Below are 6,247 nucleotides of genomic sequence, written 5' to 3'. Positions count from 1 at the left end.
TTTCACTAGTGGCTTCTCTCAAGATAGCATAATCTACGGTGGGTGAACAAATTACTGTCGAGCAATTGATAGAAAAGTGAATAGTTATGAGAATATCTAGGCATGATCATGTATATAGGCATCACGTCCGTGACAAGTAGACCGAAACGATTCTGCATTTACTACTATTACTCCACACATCGACCGCTATCCAGCATGCATCTAGAGTATTAAGTTCATAAGAACAGAGTAACACATTAGGCAAGATGACATGATGTAGAGGGATAAACTCAAGCAATATGATATAAACCCCATCTCTTTATCCTCGATGGCAACAATAAATACATGCCTTGCTGCCCCTGCTGTCACTGGGAAAGGACACCGCAAGATTGAACCCAAAGCTAAACACTTCTTCCATTGCAAGAACGATCAATCTAGTAGGCCAAACCAAACTGATAATTCGAAGAGACTTGCAAAGATATTTAAATCATGCATATAAGAATTCAGAGAAGAACCAAATATTGTTCATAGATAATCTTGGTCATAAATCCACAATTCATCGGATCTCGACAAACAGACCGCAAAAAGAATGACATCGAATAGATCTCCAAGAGAATCGAGGAGAACTTTGTATTGAGATCCAAAGAGAGAGAAGAAGCCATCTAGCTAATAACTATGGACCCAAAGGTCTGTGGGAAACTACTCACACATCATCGGAGAGGCTATGGTGTTGATGTAGAAGCCCTCCGTAATCGATTCCCCCTCCGGCGGAGCGCCAGAAAAGGCCCCAAGATGGGATCTCACGGGTACAAAAGGTTGCGGCGGTGGAAATAGGGTTTTGTGGTGCTCCTGGATGTTTTCAGGGTATATGGGTATATATAGGAGGAAGAAGTAGGTCGGTGGAGCTGCGAGGGGCCCACGAGGGTGGGGACGTGCCTGGCCCCCCTGGGTGCACCCTCCTGCCTCGTGGCCTCCTCGCTTCTTTCTTGACGTCCACTCCAAGTCTCCTGGATCATGTTTGTTCCAAAAACGATCCTCGCGAAGGTTTCATTCCATTTGGATTCCGTTTGATATCCCTTTTCTGCGAAACACTGAAATAGGCAAAAAAAATAGCAATTTGCACTGGGCCTTTGGTTAATAGGTTAGTCCCAAAAATAATAACAAAGTACATAATAAAGCCCATTAAACATCCAAAACAGATAATATAATAGCATGGAACAATCAAAAATTATAGATACGTTGGAGACGTGTCAAGCATCCCCAAGCTTAATTCCTGCTCGTCCTCGAGTAGGTAAATGATAAAAACAGATTTTTGATGTGGAATGCTACCTAACATATTTTTCAAAGTAATTCTCTTTATTGTGGCATGAATGTTCAGATTCGAAAGATTCAAGATAAAAGTTCAATATTTACGTAAAATAATAATACTTCAAGCATACTAACTAAGCAATTATGTAGTCTGGCCGAAGAAAGTTATCCCTACAAAATCATATAGTCTGGCTATGGTCTATCTTCACCACACAAAATATTTAAATCATGCACAACCCCGATGACAAGCCAAGCAATTGTTTCATACTTTAGACATTCTCAAACTTTTTCAATCTTCACGCAATACATGAGCGTGAGCCATGGATATAGCACTATAGGTGGAATAGAATGGTGGTTGTGGAGAAGACAAAAAGGATAAGATAGTCTCACATCAACTAAGTGTAACAACGGGCTATGGAGATGCCCATCAATAGATATCAATGTGAGTGAGTAGGGTTTGCCATGCAACGGATGCACTAGAGCTATAAGTGTATGAAAGCTCAAAAAGAAACTAAGTGGGTGCGCATCCAACTTGCTTGCTCACGAAGACCTAGGGCATTTTTAGGAAGCCCATCATTGGAATATACAAGCCAAGTTCTATAATGAAGAATTCCCACTAGAATATGAAAGTGACAACATAGGAGACTCTCTATCATGAAGATCATGGTGCTACTTTGAAGCACAAGTGTGGTAAAAGGATAGTAGCATTGTCCCTTCTCTCTTTTTCTCTCTTTTTTATTTTTTTATTTGGGCCTTTTCTCTTTTTTATGGCCTCTTTTTTTCGTCCGGAGTCTCATCCTGACTTGTGGGGGAATCATAGTCTCCATCATCCTTTCCTCACTGGGACAATGCTCTAATAATGATGATCATCACACTTTTATTTACTTACAACTCAAGAATTACAACTCGATACTAGAACAAAAATATGACTCTATGTGAATGCCTCTGGCGGTGTACCGGGATATGCGATGAATCAAGAGTGACATGTATGAAAATATTATGAACGGTGGCTTTGCCACAAATACGATGCCAACTACATGATCATGCAAGGCAATATGACAATGATGAAGCGTGTCATAATAAACGGAGTGGTGGAAAGTTGCATGGCAATATATCTCGGAATGGCTATGGAAATGCCAATATAGGTAGGTATGGTGGCTGTTTTGAGGAATATATATGGTGGGTTTATGGTACCGGCGAAAGTTGCGCGGTACTAGAGAGGCTAGCAATGGTGGAAGGGTGAGAGTGTGTATAGTCCATGGACTCAACATTAGTCATAAATAACTCACATACTTATTGCAAAAATCTATTAGTTATCAAAACAAAGTACTACGCGCATGCTCCTAGGGGGATAGATTGATAGGAAAAGACCAACGCTCATCCCCGACCGCCACTCATAAGGAAGACAATCAATAAATAAATCATGCTCCGACTTCATCACATAACAGTTCACCATACGTGCATGCTACGGGAAACACAAAATTTAACACAAGTATCTCTCAAATTCACAACTACTCAACTAGCATGACTCTAATATTACCATCTTCATATCTCAAAACAATCATCAAGTATCAAACTTCTCATAGTATTCGATGCACTTTATATGAAAGTTTTTATTATACCCATCTTGGATGCCTATCATATTAGGACAAATTTTATATCCAAAGCAAAATACCATGCTGTTCTAAAGGACTCTCAAAATGATATAAGTGAAGCATGAGAGATCAATAATTTCTAAAAATAAAACCACCACCGTGCTCTAAAAATATATAAGTGAAGCACTAGAGCAAAATTATCTAGCTCAAAAGATATAAGTGAAGCACATAGAGTATTCTAATAAATTCCGATTCATGTGTGTCTCTCCAAAAGGTGTGTACAGCAAGGATGATTGTGGTAAACTAAAAGGAAAAGACTCAAATCATACAATACGCTCGAAGCAAAACACATATCATGTGGTGAATAAAAATATAGCCTCAAGTAAAGTTACCGATGGACGAAGATGAAAGAGGGGATGCCTTCCGGGGCATCCCCAAGCTTAGGCTTTTGGTTGTCCTTGGATTTTACCTTGGGGTGCCTTGGGCATCCCCAAGCTTAGGCTCTTGCCACTCCTTAATCCAAAATCCATCAAATCTTTACCCAAAAACTTGAAAACTTCACAACACAAAACTCAACAGAAAATCTCATGAGCTCCGTTAGTATAAGAAAACAAACCACCACTTCAAGGTACTGTAATGAACTCATTCTTTATTTATATTGGTGTTAAACCTAATTTATTCTAACTTCTATATGGTTCATACCCCCCGATACTAGCCATAGATTCATCAAAATAAGCAAACTACACACGAAAAACAGAATCTGTCAGAAACAGAACAATCTGTAGTAATCTGTAGGTTTAGAATACTTCTGTAACTCCAAAAATCCTACCAAATTAGGAACACCTAATTTGTATATTGATCTACTTCAATTGGAATCAGCATTTTATCTCTATGTGGTTAAAAATGAAAATTATTCTCGTGAGTGCTTACTTTCTTTTTTTTCAGCAAAATCAAACAACAATCATCCAAGAAGATCCTAAAGGCTTTACTTGGCACAAAAACTAATTAAAACATAAAAAACACAATCATAAGAGAGGATATATGATTTATTTATTACTAAACAGAAATAAAAATAAAATTGGGTTGCCTCCCAACAAGCGCTATCGTTTAACGCCCCTAGCTAGGCATAAAAACACGAATAGATCTAGGTATTGTCATCTTTGGTATGCAATTCATAAGTGGCTCTCATAATAGATTCATAAGGTAATTTAATTTTCTTTCTAGGAAAGTGTTCCATGCCTTTCCTTAACGGAAATTGGAATCTAATATTTCCTTCTTTCATGTCAATAATTGCACCAATTGTTCTAACGAAAGGTCTACCAAGAATAATAGGACATGTAGCATTGCAATATATATCAAGAACAATGAAATCCACGGGCACATAATTCCTATTTGAAACAATAAGAACATCATTAATTCTTCCCATAGGTTTCTTAATGGTGGAATCCACAACATGCAAATTTAAAGAACAATCATCAAATTCATGGAAATCTAGCACATCACACAAAGGTTTTGGATTCATGGAAACACTAGCACCCAAATCACATAAAGCATAACACTCATGATCTTTAATCTTAATTTTAATAGTAGGTTCCCACTCATCATAAATTATTCTAGGGATAGAAACTTCTAATTCAAGTTTCTCTTCATAAGATTGCATTAAAGCATCAACAATATGTTTGGTAAAAGCTTTGTTTTGATCATAAGCATGAGGAGAATTTAGCACGGATTGCAACAAGGAAATAGAATCTATCAAAGAGCAATTATCGTAATTAAATTCCTTGAAATCCAAAATAGTGGGTTCATTGCTATGTAAAGTTTTGACCTCTTCAATCCCACTTTTATTAATTTTTGCATCAAGATCTAAAAACTCCGAATCATTGGGACGCCTTTTAACTAAAGTTGACTCATCTCTAGTCCCATCTTTATCAAGATTCATATTGGAAAACAAATATTTAATAGGGGACACATCAATCACTTTTAGATCTTCATCATTATTATCATGAAAACTAGAAGAACACGCTTTTACAAAGCAATCCTTTTTAGCACGCATCCTAGCGGTTCTTTCTTTGCACTCATCAATGGAAATTCTCATGAGACTCATTGATATCATGCTTAGGTGGAATAGATCTAAGTTTCAAAGAATCAACATCAAGAGAAATTCTATCCACGTTCCTAGCCAACTCGTCAATCTTAGACAATTTTTCTTCAAGAAAAGCATTGAAATTCTTTTGAGAAATCATAAATTCTTTAAAACTAGTCTCAAAATCAGAGGGCATCTTATTAAAATTTCCATAAGAGTTGTTGTAGGAATTACCATAATTATTAGAGGAATTACTAGGGAAAGGCCTAGAATTAAAGTTTCCTCTATACGCGTTGTTACCAAAATTGTTCCTACCAACAAAATTCACATCCATAGATTCATTATTATTCCCAATCAAAGTAGACAAAGGCATATCATTAGGATCAGAAGAAACACTCTTATTAGCAAACAACTTCATAAGTTCATCCATCTTTCCACTCAAAACATTAATCTCTTCTATCGCATGAACCTTTTTACTAGTAGATCTTTCGGTGTGCCATTGAGAATAATTAACCATAATATTATCTAGGAGTTTAGTAGCTTCTCCTAAAGTGATTTCCATAAAAGTGCCTCCCGTGGCCGAATCTAAAAGATTTCTAGAAGCAAAATTCAATCCAGCATAAAAATTTTGTATAATCATCCATAAATTCAAACCATGTGTAGGGCAGTTACGTATCATTAATTTCATCCTCTCCCAAGCTTGTGCAACATGCTCATGATCAAGTTGCTTACAATTCATAATATCGTTTCTAAGAGAGATGATCTTAGCGGGAGGAAAATACTGAGAGATAAAAGCATCTTTGCACTTATTCCCTGAATAAATACTATTTTTAGGCACAGAGGAAAACCAAGTTTTAGCATGATCTCTAAGCGAAAACGGAAATAGATTCAATTTAACAATACCGTTATCCACATCTTTCTTCTTTTGCATATCACATAAATCAACAAAGTTGTTTAGACGGGTAGCGGCATCTTCACTAGGAAGGCCAGCGAATTGATCTTTCATGACAAGATTCAGCAAAGCAGTATTTATTTCACAAGATTCGTCATTGGTAAGAGGAGCAATCGGAGTGCTAATAAAATCATTGTTGTTGGTATTGGAAAAGTCACACAATTTAGTATTATCTTGAGCCATCGTGACAAACAATCAATCCAACACACAAGCAAACAAGAGGCAAGCGAAAAGAAGGCGAACGGAAAAAGGGCGAACAGAAAAGAGGCGAATAAAACGGCAAGGGTGAAGTGGGGGAGTGGAAAACAAGAGGCAAATGGCAAATAATGT

The sequence above is a fragment of the Triticum urartu genome, chromosome 7 (genome assembly GCF_003073215.2).
Source record: "Triticum urartu cultivar G1812 chromosome 7, Tu2.1, whole genome shotgun sequence".
NCBI lineage: Eukaryota > Viridiplantae > Streptophyta > Magnoliopsida > Poales > Poaceae > Triticum > Triticum urartu.
Note: the sequence above shows the minus strand (reverse complement) of the source record.